Consider the following 24,067-nt stretch of genomic DNA (forward strand, 5'->3'; position numbering starts at 1 on the left):
TATATATATATATATATATATATATATATATATATATATATATATATATATATATATAAACAAAAAAATATATTATATTTTAATTTTTTAAAATAAATTATTGCACTTGCGCGACCCGTGCGAACGCACGGGTCCTTTACTAGTGAATAATAATCGTTTAGATCGTCAAATTTTTTAAACTATAACACACATGTTTTCGTCTAGATATAACCATACCAACTAGATTATTATTTTTTGTTTAATTTCCTTCTTTCTCTTATGATCTCTTTTGAATATAACCATACCAACAATATTTAATTTCCATTTAATTATTACAAAGTTATTCTTTGGTTTAATTTTCTTCCCTCGATTTTAAAATGTTTTTGTGGTTTAGCTATATGGAATAGTTGAAGTTTTTATTCTTTATAAAAAATATTTTATTCCTTTAGACAAACTATTTCTAACAATACTATAATTAGTGCATAGAGATAATATTTAACCTTTATTTCTAACAATACTACAATTAGTGCATATAGATAATATTTAATTTTCGTTTCAATTGTTATGAAGTTTTATTTTTTATTTCTTTCTAACTATGGTCAATAATAATCTATGATTCTACCTTCATATTTAATCATTAATGACTTATTAAAAAAATTAAAATTCATTTCTCACTATTTTAATTATTCATCAATTCAAATTCCGACCTTAAAGGAAAGTTCCATTTTACAATATTAGTGACATTATCTACCAATCAAAATTTTAATTTTGTAGTTAATATTATATTTAAAAAAATCAAATTGAATCTCAATTTCTCACTATTTACTATTATCTATCAATCTAAATACTCAACCTATAATTAAGGACTATTAGAAATTTTGAAATTATATTTCTTACTTATTATTGATAATAATTATCTACAATTCCAAATTTCTAATTCATATTAAAAATTTTGAAAGTGTTTTTTTCATTATATTTTAGTACAATTATTATTGCTTTGTAAATGCCAATCAATCAATTATTCTCTTTGAATAAAAATAAATTAAACTAAATTATAAATTTAACCATGAAATTATTCTATTATCTACTATTCAATCATTAAAATCATTAAATTATTAAGATACAAACTAATTGATAAAATTTAGTATAATTCTTATATTATTTAGAATTACATCGGTCTTTTTTTATTACTCCTTAAAATTTAAGTTATTCTCAATATAATAGTTATTCAAATAAATTCACTAGAAAAAAATTCTATCAAAATAATCAATTGATTTTCTCTATTACTCTTAAAATTCAACTTTTTTTCAAATATGTGTTTATAAAACTACATATAATAATTATTCAAATATAATTATTTAAAAATTACTCAATAAAAAAATATAAAATTCTGATGAAGTTTAAAATTTCATAGACACTGACATTAATATATTATAGATCAACCGTGCAACGCACCAGCTATATTCTAGTTATTTTATAAATATGATGAAAGAGGTTATTTGAAAGCAGAAAGTTCAGCTATTTATAAGTCACAAGATACCTCTAAAAATTAGTAACAATGTTTAAGAAAATGATCATGAGAATTTGCAATGTTTTGGAAAGGTATCATGGTCATATGCAATGAAGAGGTACGACATTGATTCAAAAAATTTCACCATTTTTCAGGATGTTAATCGATTGACTCAATTCCAACATTCAAAAATATCAAAATTTGCACTATATCAATTGATTGACGTATATGATTAAATTGATTAAATCAGTTGGTTTTTCAATTTTTTGTTGTTTTATAGAGAGCATGTCAATCGATTGAATGTTATGGGTCAATCAATTGACCTTCTTAAAACTTTGAAAATTTTCTAAGTTAAAAATGTAACTTTGAAACAATGCATGCATCAATGTTAAAGATTATTTCTTGAGCACCTAAGTAATCTTCCTTTTAGGTGCTTCCTTTTGACTGATTTTCTTTATCCTTTCCTTCCTTAAGAACTTCAAATTTCTTGATTACAACATCATCTTCATCAATTGTTGATTGAGACTCATCATCTTGATTAGTATCATGATTTTTTACTCTAGTTTTAAGGCCATACTTTTGGGTTTCTTTTTTGGATTTTCATGCTTTTCTAGCTTTTCAAGTTCTATCTTATGTGAAATTCTAGTAACAGACTATCGATGTCACACTGGATGTTATGACATCCAATTCTGCACAGACAGGTAATGTATGCAGAAAGTAAATGTAAAAGCAGTAAATGACACAGAAAATTGTTTACTCAATTCGGTGACAAACACACCTACTCTGGGGGCTACCAAGCCAGGGAGGAAATCCACTATAAGAGGTATTAATTCAGGACTTAAACCACCAGTTTAATCCTATCACTTAAGACCTACCCAATGCAATTTCAATCTAAACTAAGACCCGAGTACCTACTCACTCCCCCTCAATCACAGCAGTGATTACAACCATTAAGAATTTTAAAGTCAGTGGTGAAGATATACTTCAAACAACTCTTGATTGTGCTTAAAAACTTTAATCAAGAAACACAGCACTCACGCTTAAAAGCTTAGAGTGACACAACAATTACAACTCAATAAACATCCTACTCCAATGCAATCATCTAGGTGATAATTGCTTGGCTCACAAGTAAAACCTAATTCAAGACACAATGAAAGTACAACAATGATATATAATGATATATTGAATTCTTCACGCTTCAAATCACTGAATTGCTGAAAGTAGGACTGCCATCCTTTTATAATGCAGTACTTGGGCCTTGAACTTGAATTTCATAAAATTAGGGTTAAGCAAGTTAACTTAATTTCCACACATTAGGATGCTAACAAATAGGCTATATGCTAGGTCTCTTAATTTTAGCACAACTGTTAGTTTCCTGAAAATCAGCCTGAGATAAATACTGAAACATAACAGAAAAATTAGCCTATACTTTAGCATCTGCTGTCAGGGATGAATGTCATAACGTTCAGTTTGACATCCAAAAAATGCTGTCATGAATGAATGTCATAACATTCAGTTTGACATCCAGTAAATCCTATATTAGCTAATCCTGCAGCATACTACTTAAGCATGTCATGACATCAGTCAAGACATCTAAGTACAGTAAGTGTTTTAACATAAAATGCAGCCAATCAAAAACATCTACATTATGTTCTTGAAGTTTACCGAACAATGCGGCCAAAGACATTTTGGAGAGACTTTTCTTTTTCAATAATATCGTTACCTTTGGTTGTCATGCCCTTGTCAATGATCTAAGGACTTTGAGATTAAAACCATCATTTGTAAATATTTTCCAAGAGCCATCAAATGATTCGTTAAGTGAGGGAATCTCTTTTTCAAATTAAGAATTGATTCACCAAGCTGCATTCTAAACAATTCATATTCTTGTGATAAAGTATTAAGTTTGAATCTTGTTACCTATACCATGCCTTCATGTGTTACTTCTAACGTATCCCAATTTTCTTTTGTTATTTTACAATTTGAAATACAAAATAATTCATCCATACCTAGTGTCGATGCAAGAATGCTATTTGCTTTCTTATCAAACAATACTTTCTTCTTGTCGTCATTGTCCAAAGATCCTTTCACCTTTACTCGTTCTACATATTTATGACTGTTGTAGGAACGTATGGACCATTTTCAACAACATCCCATATTTATTCTCCTTGTGCTTCTAAATACATTTGCATGAGAATTTTCCAGAAGTTGTAATATTCACTAATGAAACATAGAGGTTTGTTGTTGTTTCCACCATCTACAAAAATAAGATCAGCGAAATACATTTTTACCCGGATCTAGGAGCAAGTTACCTTAACCTGTTATGATGCCAATTGTAAGTATAAAGTACGCCTAAGAGGGGGGAGAGTGAATTAGGTTTTAAGATTATTTTTTTGGTTATTTTGCAGATGTTCCTTTTTCTTTTATTTTTCATGAATTATAATGAAGAACTTATGAATAAATGTGCAGAAAAAAAATGCAGAAACAATAGAGAACACAAAAATATATCCTGGTCCCACTTTCCAAATAAGGGTAGTTTATTCCCTCCACACCTCATGAAATATTTAAATATGTTAGATCTTTGTACAACCTTCACACGAATACCTCTCTTACAATCTTCTAACATAAATATCAAACCTATGATGGACTTTGAATATTCCCGATTCAAATTACCTTTTTCCAACAAATAGAAAGAACACCACTTCCTATTTATAAGCACATGTAGAAAGTACAACAACTTTCCTTACAGACAAAATCACCACACACTTGGTGAATAAAATATAGCAAACAAATAGACTGAATACAAACAACTTTGCATGCTTTCTAATATCTTAAAATTTTAATCTTCTCTTTCAATGAAAAATTCAAGAATATATAAACATTTAAGTGCTCAATGGTTTATGAAATGTTTTCTCAAATGAATGAAATTTATGTAGTAAGTTTCTAAGTCATTCTATACGAACACTTGAAAACCAATGAGATTTGTTTGAAAAATATGATGAAATAGGTTATTTGAAATCTGAAAAACTCTGCTATTTATAAGTCATAAGATACCTCTAGAAATTAGTAATAATGTTTGAGAAAATGATCATGAGAATTTTCAATGTTTTGGAAAGGTATCATGATCATATGCAATGAAGAGGTATGACATTGATTCAGAAAATTTCAACATGTTTCAGATATCAATCGATTGACCTAGGATGTCAATCGATTGACTCACTTCCAACGTTAAAAAAACATCAAATTTTTCACTATATCAATCGATTGACATATAATTAAATCGATTGACTCGTTTAGTTTTTCAATATTTTTTTTACATGGAGCATGTTAATCGATTGAATGCTAGGGGCCAATCGATTAACCTTCTTAAAACCTTGAAAATTTTCTAAGTTAAAAATGCTACTTTGAAATAATGCATGCATCAATATTAAAGATTATTTCTTGAGCACCTAAGGTTTAAACAATTGAATTGCACATTGGACCTTGATGTATGATCCAATTCCATTGAAATCCAAAACTTACGGAAACTTGATACTTGATTCCAATCTAATTCTTCTTTGATAGGCTTTTCTCTTCATCAAAACCAAGCTATGATAGATGATGAACATCTTCTCCACACTCTTTAGTAGGTGAATAAATTGTGATCAACATGGGATTCTTGAAAACCATATTTCACAAGTGTTTGAGACAGTTTTAAGTACCAATTATGGGACGCATGTTTCAATCCATAGATTAACTTCATCAAACGGCATACAATTCCAGACTTAGGAACTTTATAGCCTTCTGAAGCTCATAATTGGTAGTAAACATCAAACAATCGTCATAGAATCATAATTGGTAGTAAACATCGAACTTTATAACCTTAACATTATGAGCCATCTGTAGAATTCAACAAGTTAAAACAAAGATAATCCCATGATGTTGGAAGCCAAGATGTTTGAATCATACAAAGAAAATCGGGAGAACTAAAATTTGAATCCTTGTTAAATACAAAGCATACCAAATTTCTTAGACTTTAGGCAATCTTTAAGGGTGCGAATCAACTCTCGTAACATGATCCACATATTTTACTAGAAGAATCTAGTGATAAGTATCTTCCAGCTAAAATGGTATTTGTATGCAGGCTTCCATGAATTAATAACAAAATTAAGTGCTTCAAGTTATCTGGTAGTTTAAGTTTCCATATTCACTTCCAAGGCTCATACTAGGTCGAACCAGCAAAATAAAAAGGATCATAAGTGAACCAAATAAATGGAGTAGATATAAATGTTACTAGAAGTGGGGTTGAATAGTGACCCCTTTAAAATCTTGCTTTTAATTTCTGAAACAAGCTTTATCAAAATAAACTATGAATATAATCAATAATTAAAGTATTTGTAGTGTGTGAATTGTGTATAAATAAGCAAGCTTTAAAGGAAAGAGTTTAATAAAGAACACACAAAGATTTATCCTGGTTCACCAAACTTGGCTACTCTAGTCCTCATGTTTTGTGAGATTTTCAAAGTAATGATCAATATCTTTTGATCAGTTTCTTACACAAATATGTATTTCTTTAGACTCACCAGGCTTACAATAATAATTACAAAGATTCACCTAGCTTACACTATCACCCAAGATCAACCTTGACTTGAGGATATGCAAAGTATTAAGAATTATTTGTAATGAGGACTAGATTCATAATTCCTCAACAAATGATTATTGAGAAGATATAGTTTTAAGTCAAATAATCTTAAAAATAGAGATCTTTGATTCTAAGATTATGATTTGAGTGAGAATATAATTTTGGAAGAATATGAAGAATTTTCTCTCTTGAACTCTCCTTGAGTGAATGTGTTTTCTCTCTTGATTTTTCCTTGAATGAATGATGTGATTTTAAGACAAATATTCTTAGAAATGAATATCCTTGATTCTACTAATATGATTTTAGTAAGAATATGATTTTTTGGAAGAATTTCACGAATATTTCTCTTGCGTTTTCCTTGAGTGATTGTCTTAAAATGAAGAGAATGTGAATGACTATTTATAGAGGTTTTGATCCTCTAGTTTCTTGATTATCAGATCTTCCTTGAGTATATACTTGAAATTACATGTCTGCCATTGGTATTTACGATTCTGCCATTGATAGTGTAAATGAGAAGATAATTTATTTACAGAATTGCCAACTGATACTTATGTTGTGATTCTTGATACTTAGCTTCTTTATGTATTTACGAGACTGCCATTTGGTATTATTTAATTATTATAATCTGATCCTCTAGGATAATTACATCTTTACCATTTGTTCAAAAGCTGATCCTCTTTAGTAGTGCATAATTACGATAATGCCATTGTGTGACTTATTTCTTTGTCACACTTGATATTTTCTGTTCCTTTCAAACATATGATTTTCTTTTCTTGTAATGAGCTTAATAATAAACTTAGTGAACCATTTCTTCTCGCATCCCATTGATGATAATATTTATACATACCTGTCTTATTAATCTTCACTCAAGAGCACACATCAAATAACAAATAAGATCATAATCTTAATTATATTTACACAAAATTTTGTCATCTTCAAAACATCAAAAATGATTTTTTCCTCAATAATAAATACCCGACAAAGACGGCGGGAAAATATTAAGGTCATGATAAGACTCATCTAAGAACATATTTTTTATCTTAAGTTGAATGTTGATAGGAACATGAGTTGTGATGTTTCTGCACCTCTTCTCTAATTTTGACAGCCATATCAGGATGAGTTCTTCTTAACTTCTGCTTCACTGGCGGACATTCTGGTTTAAGCGGAAGTCAGTGCTCTATAATATCAGTATCCAATCCTGGAATATCTCGATACGACCAAGCAAATACATCAACATACTCTTTCAACAACTAAACCAACATCTTCTTGACATCTTCACCAAGCAGTGCACCAATCTTGACTTCTCTCTTGTTCTCTTCGAAACCCAAGTTGATCATTTCAACATGCTCTTTATACAAATGAATAAACTTCTTCTCATGCTTAAGCAACCGAGTAATTTCTTCTGGAATATCACTATCTTCCTCACTCTCTTCTTCCGCTTCAAATACAGGGAATTCAAAGTTGGGAGTGGGCACAGGGTCATTGTTTTCAATGGGTTTATTATTCATTAATCTGCACACAATTTATGCTTTACTTTAGAAAACAGACAAATATGAAAATGATATGCAAGAACTGAAAAAAATTTCAAACATGTTTTTTAGTTACCATTTTTCCAGAAAAATGCAAAAAGAAAAACATATTGGATAACAAAACGTCTTTTATTAATGATCTTAAAATTTGAAACAAAAGTGCCCAAACAATGTCACTTTCACCTTGGGCAAAGTGAAAGGAACTATTTGAAAAAACAAAACAAATTACTTTGACAAATGAACTATACTAGGAACATCCACGGCTGTCCAATTTTGACTAGTATCTCCATGTGTTACAAAACAAGGCCATTCTGGATCTGAATCTCCTTCGACGATAGCAACAACAACTTGATCTCTAGGGTGAATGAAACCAGCACTATGAAACACCTCTTGGATAGGTCTGATAACAGCTTCATGCTTAAATGCTCTTCTAGCTGTATAAGGCGAGAACCCTAAACCGACTCTATTCTTATTCTCGGGAAGCTCAATAATTTATCCCTAACCTTTTGCTTGACCACTCTTCATAACCTGATGCGCATCCTTCAATGAAACAATAGATGCCCCACTCTTCTGAACAACATTAACTATATCAAAGGCTTAGAACTGAGTCCTAACAACGGCCTCATCTGCATCTATATACCAAAAAGAAGACAAGTGACTGACTAGTAAGGCCTTCTCACCGTAAATGATTACCAGTTTATCATCCTTAACAAACTTGAGTTTCCGATGGAGAGTTGACATTACTACCCTAACATCATGTATCCATGGTCTTCCCAATAAACAACTATACGTCGGGTAAATATCCATCACCTGAAAAGTGACTTGGAAAACTTGTGGGCCTATCATCATTGGGAGATCTACTTCACCAATTATTGTCCTCTTAGAACCATCAAAAGCTTTGACTACCACCCTACTGTGCTTCATATGAGTACCTTGATAAGACAACTTAGACAAAGTTGCTTTTGGCATAACATTGAGCGACGAACCTGTATCAACTAAAACATTGGACAAGGAGTCCTCTTTGCACCCCATAGATATATGCAAAGCATAATTGTGTTTCCTACCCTCTGGAAGTAGTTCCTCATTACTGAAGCTCAAGACATTACATGCCATGATATTTCCCACTACACCATCAAATTTATCCACCGTCACATCATGATCCACATACGCTTGCTCTAACACCTTAATCAAATATTTACGACGAGCCTCGGAGTTCAGGAACAAGGACAACACCAATATTTTCAATGGAGTCTGAAGGAGTTGATCAACCACATTATAATCACTTCTTATGATTAACCTTAACAATTCTTTGGCATCCTCATTCTTCTTAGATTCATTAGACAAGCCAATGACGACAGGTTCTTAACTAACCACAACATGATCTTTACCATGCACTTTCCTACTTGCTGACACAGAATCAACCTTTCAGAGAGGTTGTTGATAATATTGTTGTTGAATCTGGTTTTGATGATTACTTCCATTTCTGGGTTTTCTCTGCCTTCCTCCTTGAGAAATAACATTAGTATCCCCTTCTTTATTTTTTTGGAAATGATTTCCATACTTCTTCGTTCCACTTGATGAACCTGCTTCTTTTGTCAAACGACCCTCTCTGACACCTTCTTCCAATCTGACTCCCATACCAACCATTTCACCGAAATCATTTGGAGCGCTAGCAACCATCCTCTCATAATAGAAAGAACTCAAAGTTTTGAGAAACATCTTTGTCATCTCCTTCTCCTCCACCGAAGGGTTAATTTGAGCAACAACTTCACACCATCTCTGAGCGTACTCTTTGAACGATTCCTTATCCTTCTGTGACATGGCACAAACCTGGTCATGATCAGGAGCCATGTCCAAATTATACTTGTACTGACGCACAAATTCCTCTACAAGGTCATTAAAAGAAATGATATGAGCATTGTCCAACCCCATATACCACTTCAAAGCTGCACCGTCAAACTGTCTTGAAAATAATGGATCAACAACTTATCATCATCAGTGTGAATAGCCGTCTTCCGGAAATACATAGTCAAGTGACTCTGAGGAAAAGAGTTACCCTTGTACTTTTCAAAGTCAGAGACCTTGAATTTGACAGGGATCTTGACATTGAGCACCAAGCACAAATCGTAAGCATTCTTATCAAACAAGTCTTTACCCTTCATAGCATTCAACTCTGTTGTAATTCCTGAAATTGATCCTGGAATTCATCCATTATCTCATAAAAGTCTAGATTCTCACTAGGAGCAGTGTGATAGATAGGATCCTCTACTTATGGCACAACATGCACAACTGGATGGGTGGTTACCATTATAAGTTGAAATTGAGAAACCTGATTCACCAACGAAGCTTTAGTAGTAGGGTTGAAATTCTCTAGCATATAATTGGGAGGCATGCCCCAAGGATAACCATCATACATCTGATTCGGACGTGGAGGTCCGGTAGGTACAACATATACAATAGGAGCTGTTGCAATCTCGGAGATGACAGTCACTTGAGGCTGAGTCGAAGCTGGAGGCTGATTCTGATTTACCATCAAATGTTCCAACAGAGCGTTCATTCTGTCCATTCATGTCTTTAATAAATTGACGTCCTCACGAATTTCTCTCTGCTCTTGCTCAATTGTCTCCATCTTTCGTCTTGACTTGGCACGAGTATTATACCAGGGTGTAAGCTTGTCTTCTACGAAGATGAAGGAAAACGAATGAGACTATGACAAACACTTGCAGAAAGCAAGACCAAATGATGCAAATGATGCTTGAAATGCAATGTGAAAATGATTGTTTTTCAAGGAACTAAGGAATTAAAAATAGATTGCAAACATCATAAGTAATAACACATTTAAAAGAAAAGCTCGAACTTTCATTTCATTAAAATATTTGGAAGGATTACAATTTTAGTACATGAATTCAAAGTAATCCTAAACAAAATACATAAACTTCCTCTTGAGCTTCTTGACCTGAGCTTTAAAAACAATCTTCATGTCAACTTTTTATTTCAAGATCTTGTCAATAACACCTTTCCAGGCACCAAACCTAATCTCTCTTCATTTTTTGTCCATGTTGTTCAATTAAGTTGTCCTTCTGGAGAAGTTGATCATCTTTCTCCTTCAATTGCCTTTGTACTTCCAAACTCTCCACATTTAAAACATGACACTTGCTTTCCCAAGCATCTCTTTCTTGCTTCATCCGAGCTAAAGCAACTTGGAGTCCTTTCAAATCTTTAACTAGAACAGGAATATGTCATATGACTTTGGGGAACATAGGTTCTTCATGAGGATAATGTATCTTGATCTTAGCAGCTCTTGCTTGCACCCACTGAGTGTAAGGCTCCAACGGACACAATCTTTGTTTCCTAATCCATCCCTTCCTTTTCGGTGAACCTTATGCCAAGCGTGAACTATCTTCTCCTTTAACCCCTTGCTATCAACACCTTCTTGAATGAAGAACCCTTCCAACAAAATATTGCTTGGTTTATCCTTTATAGCATACCCAAGCTGACGTCGAGCCTAAATTGGATTATAGTTGATACCTCTTTTTGTACCAAAAGGGGGTACAATAGAGAATTCACCATAATTATCAATAATCATCACGCCATCATAAACTCTAGAATACCAAGTCACATATGCATTAGTTAGAGACATAATCCTCTAAGACCACCTCAAACACTTATTATTATCCTTAAATAAGCTGGACTATGACAAGTGCGAAATAAACCACTTGTACAGTAAAGGTGCACAACACATAACAGTTTCTCCGTTCTTCTCCGTCATGTGATGGATGAAATAATAGGTATCCGCAAGCAAAGTAGGAACTGGATTCCGAATCGGAAAGATACAGAAAACATTGATGTCCACAAAGTTGTCAACATTAGGGAACAAGACTATGCCATAGATAAGCAAAGCGAGAGCTACTTCGAAAGCAACCATACTTCCAACACTAGAAAGAGAAGCAGCCTTCTCCATCAAGAACTTAGCAGGTAAACCAGTAATACCTCCTTTAGTCACAAGATTAGCATCAATATCCCCTTTTCTCAAATGCACAGACTCCCTAATGACAAGAGACTTAGGAATCTCCTCTAAACCACTGAACGACATCTGATCGGATACAGGCAAGCCTATGTAATAGGAATACTCCTCCAAAGTAGGTGCAAGCTGATAATCAGAGAAAGTGAAACACCTATACACTGAATCATAGAACTGTACCAAGGTGTTCAAAACTTCGTCTTCTACATCAATGTTCAACACAGTAAGAAGCCTTCCATACTGGTCTTTGAAATCAGGAGGACAGGCCACCAAATATCCAAGCTTCCTTAATTATGTAAATTCAGGACGTTTGAAATAGAACTGATGGATGTTTCTCCTTCCAGAGTCCATACTCAAATTACGTACGATGTTTGCAAATAAATTTCATAAGTCCCTTGAAAACCAAGTGAAAAAGAGATGTTTATGAATGCATGAATGCATTATTATACCACAATCACAAACATGGGAAGTTTCACATGTTTAAAATCACGACAATGGAGCCAGGTGGATAGGGTGACAGACAACCATCCCACAGGGTATGTTCTATAGCTTTCAATGTCTCTAACAATAATCAGGTTCTAAAAAAGTTCCCAGAGTCGTAAGTCCATCTTTCCAATATTACCGGTTTAACGAATTGCTTGTAGACCAATAATATTCTCAAGAGAACCTCGTATAAGTGTAGTATCATGTATCAACCAGACCAGGCCTACGCCCGAATGGTCACCATACTACATCCTAAAAGTCCAAGAGGGGTTAAAGTGTTATAAGGTCTTTCAGAATCTTGGACTCCCAGGTCAAAAATAATAACGCCATTATGACTACTCGCAAGACATTAGTACCTCCAAAGGGGTCACATATGAGCAGGGTTATCATGCCAACCTAACAAGGCTAAGGCCAATAAGGTCAACATGAGTATACCACCATCCTAGCTTAAGTGTACTCAAGTCCGGGTAGGGGACTTATCTCACCACACGGAAATCACTAAGCACCCACAAAAAAAATAAACAAAAAGCAATAACATGAACACAGATAAACAAGATAGGCTTAAGCTTCTTAAAGTTGGTATTCCGCAGCAGAGTCGCCAGCTATCGCGGTGGGAAAAATTTGAGATTAAGTTATTGATTAACTTAACTCAGAAAAGCAAGAGTTTCCACTGAAATTTATTGTTTCCAAAGGAAATGGGAAAAAGGTCGAACAAAACCCACAAAAAGGTAAAATAAAAGAGAAATCTGGATACAGGGGTTGGTTATGCAAGGGGAAGGTATTAGCACCCCTAACATCTATTGTAATCCATAGGAACCACTTGAAAATTTGTGTTTATGAAAAAATGGGTTGTTTTTTTATTGATTTTAATGTGAAAAGACATTTTTGTCTTATTCGAGTGGAAAACTCAGCTTATTACCCACACGTATGAGGAAATGAGCATTTGGATCATCTTGATATGGAGGAATTTTACTTGAACTTTCTCATAAGCATGTCTTAACATTCAAGTGGAAAATGTCAATCATTTTTCAACATATTGTAGAAGTATAGTGGTTTGCATCACTACGAGAATAGACTAATATCTAATATTTTTAGAAAAAAAGGCTCTTAAAAGAAAGTGCACAAAGGCACAAAAAAGAAGTTTGATGAGGTTTGTCTTTTTTAGAAGTTTGGTAAAAAAAGAGTTTAAGTATGCTTAGATGTTTTAGCATTTATTGAGAAAAAGATTTTCTGGATCACTTGACAAAGTCAAGGTTTGTTAAGAAAAGGTGTGAAGTTTGGAAACAAGAAGTTTTTGAAACAGGGAGAAGTTTTGAAAATTGAAGAAGTGGGAGGGATAAGAAGAGATTAACCTAAAACATAAAGTAAATGACATGAAATAAAAGGTCTCATTATAAAGGTAGCATAATAAAAAGCCTTGGTGTGTGCAAGTGTACTAACCACAAGATGGAGCAAGCATTTGAAATTGGTAAAAACAAGCATTACTTTCCCTTTGGATTGAGCTACAAGATGAATATCAAAAGATCCAGATGGACAACAAAGCCACAAAGAAACATCCAAGTCTTGAATTAAAGATCAAAGGGTCCAGAGGAATCACAAGGTCTCAGATGAATCAAAGTATCAGATGAACTCCAAGCAAGGGGAAAATACTAAGTCCTAAGGTCCAAAGTCAAAAATACTCCTAAGGGATAGTAACTAAAAGTCCATAAGATCAAATTAAAGTTTTTAGGGTCTTAACCATTTTATCATGTTTTTGTTCTTTTGCAATAAGAAGACAATAAGAAACATAAAGTGAAAGAGCAAGAATATAAATGACATGGATGTAAATGACATAAATGTAAGGAACATAAAATGTAAAGAGCATAAATATAAAGTTAGGTGTTAGATGTTAGATGTTAGATGTAACAAGTTAGTGATCATGAGGCAAGCAATGTATATAGTAATTATGTTAGAGTGTTGATACAAAGTCAAACTCTTAAGGCATAAAGAAACCCTATTCCAAAACTCAAAGAGGAGAGAAGAGAACAAGAGGCAAGATGAAAGAAAGCTTAAGTGTTTAACTTAGTATCCACTACCAAACAAGTCAAGGGACCTAAATATATGACACAACCTAGGGATGATCTATCATCTAACTCAAAGTGCCAAAAATATGATCAAATGATCATCTATCAACATATTAAATTAGAGAAGATTGAATCAACCTAAGAGTCCATCTATGGATGAATTGAAATGTATAAGCATTGATCAAGCAAGTCAATAACTCAAGCTCAAACATCAAGTTGTACAAAAATTATTCAAAAAAAAGATTTTTAAATTGATTAAAAAGGGAAATTAAAGAGAAACTTCAAATCAAGCACCAAAACATAAAAGAAATGGTTGAAAAAATAGAGAAAGTCAAGAAAAATACCAGTAATTAGATCTCAAAATGTTTGAAATGATCAAAAATAAAATTGAAAATGAAAATTAAAAATAAAAATGAAACAAAATATGATAAATGCAAAAATGATTTTTAAAATTATGAAAAAAATGTATGTGATGCAAAATATTTTTAGAGACTTTGTGCAAAAAAAAAAGGATAAAAAATGAGTGAGAAATTAAATTGGAAAGAAAAGAAATAAAAGGAAATAAAATAAAAAATAAATAAAATACAGAATAAGGCGCCAACGGCTACCTCGTTCAAAAAACACGCGTGTCAGGTTTCCATTGGACAAGTTCAAATGTTCAACTTCGTGGCGCGTGAAACAGACTTCGTCTTCAACCTTGGTTCAATTTTTCAAATCACATGAACTCGTGTTTTTAGCAACACCCAAGTATGGAGTTAGTTTCGCAACACATAATCATTCATGTCTCTTTGAATCGGAGCCATTGATTGACTCTGAGCAAAGAGAATTTGCTCAAGAACACGAAGAACCCTAGTTCTTCAAAGTAAAATTAAATGGTGAATACGAAGAATAAATTCAAGGTAGTTGAGGGCTTTTGATAAGTGAGATAAGACGAGCACACTGGTAACTTGTTTGCTCATAAATGCAACTCGTATCAACCTTTCCCGTTGAAGCTTCAGAGGTAAAAGATGGTAGATTTAGGAGTCTGGTTCCAAGGAGTTTCAAGACAAGGAAATGCTCCAGTTACATTCAGAAGGTGCCGATGAGTGATTCTGGGTGAAGATTCGAAGCTAAAAGAGCTTGAATCAAAGAAATGGTTAACTGATTTTTTGAGGTATCAGGTTCAAATGGTTTCAGAGTTTCTTTGGCTATAAAAGCTTACAAATGAAGGAAAAATCTTCCTCTATTTATAGGAAATGAGATGAGATCATGGTACGTGTGAAATGTAGGCCAATTCGTGTGAATTAGGTCAGAATTTTGATGATTTACAAAGCGTGTGAAATGAGACATGAAATGCGTGAATTAGCACTTGAAACCATTCGTTTTGCACTTGTTCAGATGCGTTTTGCTTTGTATAAGAGGTTGCACATGTATAGGTTGTCCCATATTGAGAATGGCATGAAATTCGTAACCTGAAACTTGTGCAAGAACAGAGTTCATGGTACCATGTTGGAGCTTAGGCCAAATGAGATTCACTCGTGCGTTTTGAGATGTTCTTTGTGCCAAATGATCTCCTCATGGTGAATAATCACATGTAAAAAGAATCAAATTAAAAGTATGCTTGAGTTGAAAATTGCATAGATGGAAAGTTGGGGTCATGACCTGAAATTCTAGGCCATGCATTAGGTCGACCAGGTTTTCGACCTACTTTTGTGAACATATGGGCATCTTGGACAATTCAAAAATTGATGGACTTGGAGGTAAAATTGATGTTTGACCCCTGAAGAAAAGTTGTAGAAGAGTTCAGATGTGACATTTGGCTCGAAGTAGATTCCAAAAATGTTGAAAAATGAGAGAGTTATGGTGTTTGTACCAAGTGACATGCCATACTCGATTTTAGGCCAACCAAACATGTGCCAACTTGTGATTTATTGCCATTTTCTTGAATCCAAAGGACCAATGATGAACACTTGAATACCAAATGAAAGAAACTTGATTGTACTTTGAAGAATCTTGATAATTGCTTGAAAATTAGATGTAAATGGCATGGAAATAAACACATGAACCATACTTGAATCAACTTTGAAATCATGCACAAAATTTGAAATTTTCTTGATCAAATGATGTTGAATGAATCTTGACATGAATGTGATCTAAGGTTATAGGTCATGCCTTGAAGTAGAATCTCTTGTGACCCTCTTGTTGACCAAACTTTGACTTTGGGAATCAAAACCCTAATTTAGAAACCAAGTCTGGTCCTTTGATTGCGAGTCCCTACCTTGTACAATAAGAAAAAGAAACAACATTATATTTTGAATAAGGTTAGCAATGTTAAAATGAAAGGAAGCAAAAAGGTAAAAGAAAACACAAAGGCTACTTTATGATCTCCCAAAAAGGAAAACCCAAAGAGGTGGAGATTAAGAGGATACCGTGTTTGTGATCTTGGTTGAAATATAATGATATGATAGGTGGAATCTTAGGGGTAAAATTAGGGTATGACACAAATGTACTCCATGAAAATTTTGTGAAACAACATATCAGTGAGAGGAGCGGCGCAAGAGGCGTAATGGAGGACAAACTGTCGATAAAAGCCGGTGAGACCTAAACAAACCATAAGCATTGTGAGAGAATATGGCGTTGGCCAATCTAAAATTGCTTGAATTTTTATCGGATATGGGGGTTACACCATCAACTGAGATAATATGCCCTAAATAACCATCTCTAGAAACAACAAAAACATATTTTTGATATTTTTGCAAAACATTGATTAGAAACAAGCAATTCTAAAATCAACTGCAATTGACGCACATGATCAGATAAGCAAGAATTGTAAATTAAAATGTCATCAAAAAAGACTAAAACAAACTGGTGCAAATACGGGCGAAGAAAATCATTCATCACTGATTGAAAGGTCCTAGGAGCATTAGTCAAATCGAATGGCATAACTAAAAAATCGCAGTGCCCATCAAAGGTTCTGAATGTCATTTTGTGAGTGTTCTCTAGTGTCACTCTAATTTGGTGATAGCCTGGCCTCAAGTCAATATTATAAAAAATAGATGCAAAAAACAACCCATTAAAGAGTTCATCAATAGTTGGTATAAGAAAACAATCATGGATTGTAACGACCCTTAGTGCATGATAATCAACACAGAAATGCCAAGTGCCATCTTTTTTATACACTGGCAACATAGGTGAAAAGTATGGGCCATTACTCAGCTTACTTATTCCCCCTTGAAGAATGCCATTGATAATTATGACCATTGCTTCTTTTTGTATTAGGGGTATCGATGAGGCTTAACACTTATGGGAGAAGTGTTTGGTGATCATGTGGTCTTGAGGGAGGTAGGCCTTGGGTTTTTTGGAAAATGGAAGAATATGAGTGGGTGATGTTTATGATTTATCTGGGTAATGATTTGGGAAGAGATTCCAATGTTTGTTTGGAATTTGGTATGCTATTTGTATGTGGGTCTTGGGTGGGTTGGTAGAGTATAAGGTGTATGAAGGAAATAGAGTCCGTGTGAAGTAAGTGACAAAGTTAATTGTAAGTTGAGGGTGTTAGGGAGGGTTTTGGGTCATATGTAATAGTAATGTATTTATTGTTATAAGTGAATGATATTTTTGGTATTGAAAATTCAGCCATAAGAGGGCCAAGTGTCCTCAACCATTCCATTCCTAAGACGACATCTTCTCCTTCAAATGGAAGTAGATAGAACCGAATAAAAATATATGTTTTTGAAATGTGATGGGAACTTGAGGGAAAATCCCAAAACATAGTATTTGGGAGCCATTGCCAACCATAACAGAGAAATTGGGTATGGGCTTGGTGGGTATTTTGAGACGCTGGGCTATACGGGGTTGAAGGATATTGTGAGTGTTGCTTGTATCAATTAGCATAGTTATCGATAAACCATCAAGTAACCCTTTGAACTTTAAATTTTTGGGAGATAATTGTCCACTAACAACTCGTGGAGAAAGTTGAAAATAAGTTTCTTCAGATTCCGATTCAACATCCACCTTATTCATAATTTTTGTATTATCTTGACTTTGCAAGGGTGGGTCCTCATCTACCATGAGTAATAGAAATTTTCCTATCGAATAATTGTGGCCTGGAATAAATTTCTCATCACAATTAAAACATAAGCCTTGAGCTCGATGTTCTTCTCTTTGGGGTGGAGTGATACGTCGTATAGGTAAACAACTTGGGCTTGTGTTCAGTTGAGATTTGGGTAGTGATATGTTTGGGCTAGTGTAAGGTGGCTTTGGGTATTGTAGTTGGGCATTGGTGGAGTTATGGTTCATATTTGGGGGTTTGGTAAATTTAGTGTTCGAGTCTTTGAGCTTAGCCTCAATAAGTTTGGCCAATCCCATAACTTGTGAAATAATGAAAGGACGTTGGGTAGCTAATTCATTTTGAATTTTTGGAATTAAACATGATATAAAGAAATTGAGTATTTCATCAGGTATTAATAAATTAAACCATGTTGTCTTAGTTTGAATAGTTGGTCTTGGTGGTTATCATAGGTTGATCGCCCAAAGCGTAGTTCAGGAGCCTTAGAGAAAGTTTTTCAATCAGTAAGTTCATGGCTTTGAAACATCGAGTTGTATCATCCTAGGGCATCCCATTTCATATAAAATGCAGCCATGGGTAAACAGTTTTCATAAGGAATGTTATAAAAAGCAAAAAATTGTTTAGCTTGAATAACCAGCCCAACGCATCAGTCCCATCAAAGACCCTTAGTTCAATTTTGGGGGTTCTAAATGATGGTTGTAGAATATTATTCTGTTGGAAAGAGGGGAATAAGTTATGTTGTGGGATGTAATGTGATGGAAATAGGGTGGTTGAGACAACTGTAAAAGCTGAATGAGTAGAGTGTAAAGGGGGTTGTGGTTAGCCAAACATAACTGGTGGTGGTGGTGAGTATATTTTAGTAGTTGTTAGGTTTGGCCTTGTGTGGGGGAGGGAAGTGGGTAGGGGTATATGCATAAGGGGAAAAAAGGTGTTGATTACCAAATTTCAGAACTAGAGGGGTTTAAGGGTAAAGATGTTATACCTGCAGTAGATCTGTTTTGTGAGGGAGAAGCTTTCAAAGCAGCAAATTGTTGAGTAATGAGATATATGAGTGCTGCAAAGTTGTCATTCATGGATGATTCAAGGTTGTGGTGGTTGATTTGCATTTGACACACCTGAAATGAAAAGTTTTGGTTGATGTTTTCAAGTTATCCTAACTACAAAGCAATAAAGTGATTGTTAGCTTCCATGGCTGTTTCAAAGTTGTGGTTTGTGTTGGTGAGGTCATCAAGCCACTGGTTTGTGGCTTGAAGAATGTCATCAAGGTCTTTGGGGGCGAGGGTTATGATTTTAGGAGGCATTGAGGAAGAAGATAAAAGCGTCAATGATAAGTGGGTTTTGCTGCTACCACCCAATTATGGTTTCACCATTGAACTTGAGAACAACTAAAATTAAAAAGATAAAAATAAAAAGATAATTCTAAATGTTCATATTATTTCATTAGGAAGTTACATCTTAAATACTAGTTCAACCCTAATGGGTTACTCACTATTGGGCCATCCCCACTTGAATAATACTAAGAGAGTTTTTTAATACACCCTTAATACTTCTTAGCCACAATGTGAAATTATTTAAATGCCCATAGTTTTCGCAGATGCATCTCCAGACGCACCAATTTCTGAATAAACGTTGAAATATTCTGGAGATACAACTCCAAAACAATTTAAAAAAATTCAATACATCCCCCTTAGAAGCCATTTACATTTGAATTGTACCAGAGATGTATCTCCGTGCATATTTTGGAGATACATCTCTCTAACGTCTCATAACTTAGTCTTTCATGCTATATTTTGTTTATCTATATTCAAATGAAGATTTAAACCATACCATACGATTGAAAAACAAAAATCTACATACATAATTCTAGATGGTAAAAAAAAGCCATACATAAATAAAATAACAATAAATGTCAAAAGGCCATACAATCGAGACCAATAAAGTAGAAAGATTGTCAAAATAAAACACATACCATAGTACTACTACTATATACTAAGACACTATTGTGTATGTTTGTCTACCTTTCCTCTACCTTCTCTGCCTCCTCGGACATCAATCACACTCGTCCCTCAACGCTGTCTTCTGAACATCAATGCCTCTCGTGCCTCCGTCATGATGTCATCTAGGCCCTGCCTCACATCAGACCCATAAGAGAAGATACCTTTATCAATGTCTTCCTACACAATCTCCACTATGCAATGACACATAAGCAAGACATCCTTAGTATGATCTAGCTATGCCTACTCCTCCTCTAGTATCTTCTGATGAGATGGTCTCGACGGATCTCCTGGAGCAACCTGCACCATATACGGATGTGACACCTTAAATAACCATCTGATGTACCCTTCGACATAGCTCCAATCGCTCTCAACTATGGTAGACTGTTCCTTCTTTGGTACTAGATAACTCTCATAATCATCAAGCGTGTCTGCTATCTGTATACGTGCCAAGGCAGGAGGAGAAGAGATAGTAGGATGTCTGAGAATGGTCTGAGTGTAGCCGAACTGCCGTATGATACACTCGGGCAGATGAAGAGCAATGAGACGTGATCCGTATGCCAATTATTCAGAGTATAACACTATCTCGTCAAATAGCTGCGTCTCACGGTGATCAACATAGCTGTTGAAGTGCATGTCATCAGCAACCAAATGGTAAAGATAAACTCTGTAAGGCTCGATCACCTGGTTCCCTCTGAGCGGGATAACAGTAGTAGCACGCGGCATATTCTTAGTGTAATCAGGTACACTCGCCCACCTAGATATGCGCAAGAAGTGCTGGAGGATCCAACCCTGAAATGAAAAGTATGGAACACATGAATCATCAGTAATGACTTTACAAAGATGAAATGAAAATGACAAAGAAACATTCATAGACCAATAATTATTACCGTCAGTAGTGTGGCACTGCATGTGACCTGCTTCATCTTCCACATACAACCCTCTCTCAACTTCGAATATAGGTAGACCAAACAAGCCACCCCCAATTATACTTATGGATAAGTGGCAATCTTGTCCATAAAAATCATAGTGCCAACCAAATAAAGCAGGTATGCTCTCAATGCATGCGATATATGGAGTTCCACCTGCTCATCATCCTCATCAGCCTGCTGTGCACTCAGGAACGCATCCTCATATACCTTATTCAGGTATACAAATCTAGCATAAGCACCCCTGGTCGTATCCAACTCGTCCCTCGCCTCCCCTGGATCAGTCCCCAGATACTCTACCATCATCTCGGGTGTGCAAGTTGAATAAGTCGTTATATGGCCTGAAACAATCTCCTCAATAATGGAATAGAAGATTCGACAAGTTCATGGCACATATAAGTTTCACTAGGAGCTAGCTCGACCACTGTGTTTACTTTTGATTTTGACCTGAAAATTCATTTGTTATTTTGTTGATGTGTGTGGGTAACATACTTATAGCAAGCTGATCGGTCACCATTTTCACTATGTTTTCGTTGCTTATCCGATAAGAAACCAATAATTTTGAGACACTGTGTATGCATTATGGTACCTTTAAAGTTACTTTTCATTCCCATAAGTTATTTAAGAATTTTTATTAATTGTCAGTTTTATTTTGTGTTTTCGTGATTTTACGCTTTGGTTGTCGTGTTTATACCCTCCAGGTCCACGAAGAAGATCCAACGGACTAAATGCAAGAAAGTGGAAAGTTCCGGTGTTCGAAAAAAGAAGATTTCCCAGTTCAGGAGGCCTGATGCGGCCACCCGTGTCACCTGACACGGGCCGTGTCACCTGACACGGGCCGTGTCACCTGACACGGGCCGTGTCACCTGACACGGGCCGTGTCACCTGACACGGGCCGTGTCAGGAGGAAGGAAAAACAAGTACAAGTAATGCCTAAGATAGTGGCCTGACACAGCTTCCCGTGTCAGGTCACCTAGGGCGTGTCAGCAAGTAAACAACAAGGCAGAGAGCTGACACGGTCGCCCGTGTCATCCTGACACGGCCGCCCGTGTCAGCCTGACACGACCACCCGTGTCAGTCTGACACGGTTGTGTCAGCCCAAAACACTAATTTTCCAATTTTCAGGCTTCTTCACCGGGCTTGAGTTGCAGGGACGTTTTGGAGATTTCCACCTTCTATTAAGGGATTTTCACTATATTAGGAGGGTTTCTACAAGAGAAAAGATCATCTTGGAACGAGGCGAACACAACATTGTCAGACGAGCAAGGATTATAGAGATCAAGGAATTCAGAGAGCGGAAGGTTTTCATGAGCGGAAGCGATTGAAGATCCAAGTCATCCAATTATTTGTAATGTGTATTTTTTATCCTGAATTTGTTTTGAATAATATGAGTAGCTAAACTGCCCAATGCTGGGGGGGGGGGTGTCCCTGATTTAGAATTGTAATGATTATGAGTTTTCGATTGCATTTATAATATTATTTTTACAGTAATATTTTGATGTGTTTAATGCTTCTCTTTCGGACCAATCGAGATTGTTGTGTGGTTATCGATTAGGCTGGACCGCCATTGGTAAGGTTTTCATTAGATTACTCTGCAGTAGAGATCACCTAACACTAGGGGTACCTGATATGAATCCGAGTATTCTTGATATACTAAAGCTTAACTTCACCCTAATTGCCTATAGACATAGAAATTAGGGTATAATGATTAAAGGTTTTCTCACCAAGGACTTGGGTGAAAATACCCTTGAGAACTGGTAGTAATTGATATTTGTTGATGCAATAGTGACTCAGAGTTGTTACAGGGATAAATCATACACCTTCCCTGGCATTGTTCCTCATACCTTACAAACCCTTATTGTTACAATATTATTTTCTTTTGCCTTTATTTTTATATTTGAATCTAAAAACCCCTAACTATAGTTTTTGTTTAATTGAATGAATATTTGAACTCAATATTAACTTGTAGTCCTTGAGATCGACATTTAGAGAATTTCCCCCTTATTACTATAACAGGCAAAATAGTACACTTGCTATTTTCCGGTCAAGTTTTTGGCACCGTTGTTGGGGACTGCCAAAATATAGAGTTCACTTTTAGTTCAATTAAAATTTTGTTGCTCTGCAATAAAATTATTTTTTTGTCATTTATGTATTTTCATTCACTAATCCGTGTATGCGAGGAGAGCCCTCAGCAAAATATCTTTTTGACGCAGAAATCGAGAGAACCCTTCACCAGAGGCGTAAAAACGCTAGATTGGACTCCAAAGAAGAAATTCCCTCTGAGCAATCAGATTCAGAAAAAGAAACTATGTTTGAAATTCCTCCAGTTCCACCGCCTCCACCTCCGGAGAGATTCCTAGGTGACTATGGAGGTGCAAATGCGTCGGGTGGTAGATTGACCATTGTCAACCAACCGGTGAATATGATAAATTTTCAACTGCATTCTAGCACAGTCAATCAACTTGAAAGAAAATCGTTCACCAGAAAGGTTAATGAAGATGCAAACAAGCACATGTAGAGATTCATGACCATGAGTACTACTTTGAAAATTGACGGTCATACTGATGAAGCAAAGAAGTTAAGAATGTTTCCATTCACTTTATCTAAAGAGGCGGAAGAGTGGTTCTACTCTCTTCCAGCTGGCAGTATTACATCATGGGAAGAGATAGAACCAGCTTTCTTACATGAGTATTTTCCAGCATCAGTATTTCTGAGAAAAAGGTATGAAATCTTGAACTTTAAACAGAAAGATGGTGAGTCTTTGGGAGATACCTACAAAAGATTCAAAAGGGTCCGGGTAGCTTGCCCAACTCATAACATAGATCAGACTGAACAAATGCAGATGTTTGTCAATGGGCTGAAAATAAAGACAAAATAATTGATTGAAACAACA

This window comes from Lathyrus oleraceus, chromosome 1 (genome assembly GCF_024323335.1).
Source record: "Lathyrus oleraceus cultivar Zhongwan6 chromosome 1, CAAS_Psat_ZW6_1.0, whole genome shotgun sequence".
NCBI lineage: Eukaryota > Viridiplantae > Streptophyta > Magnoliopsida > Fabales > Fabaceae > Lathyrus > Lathyrus oleraceus.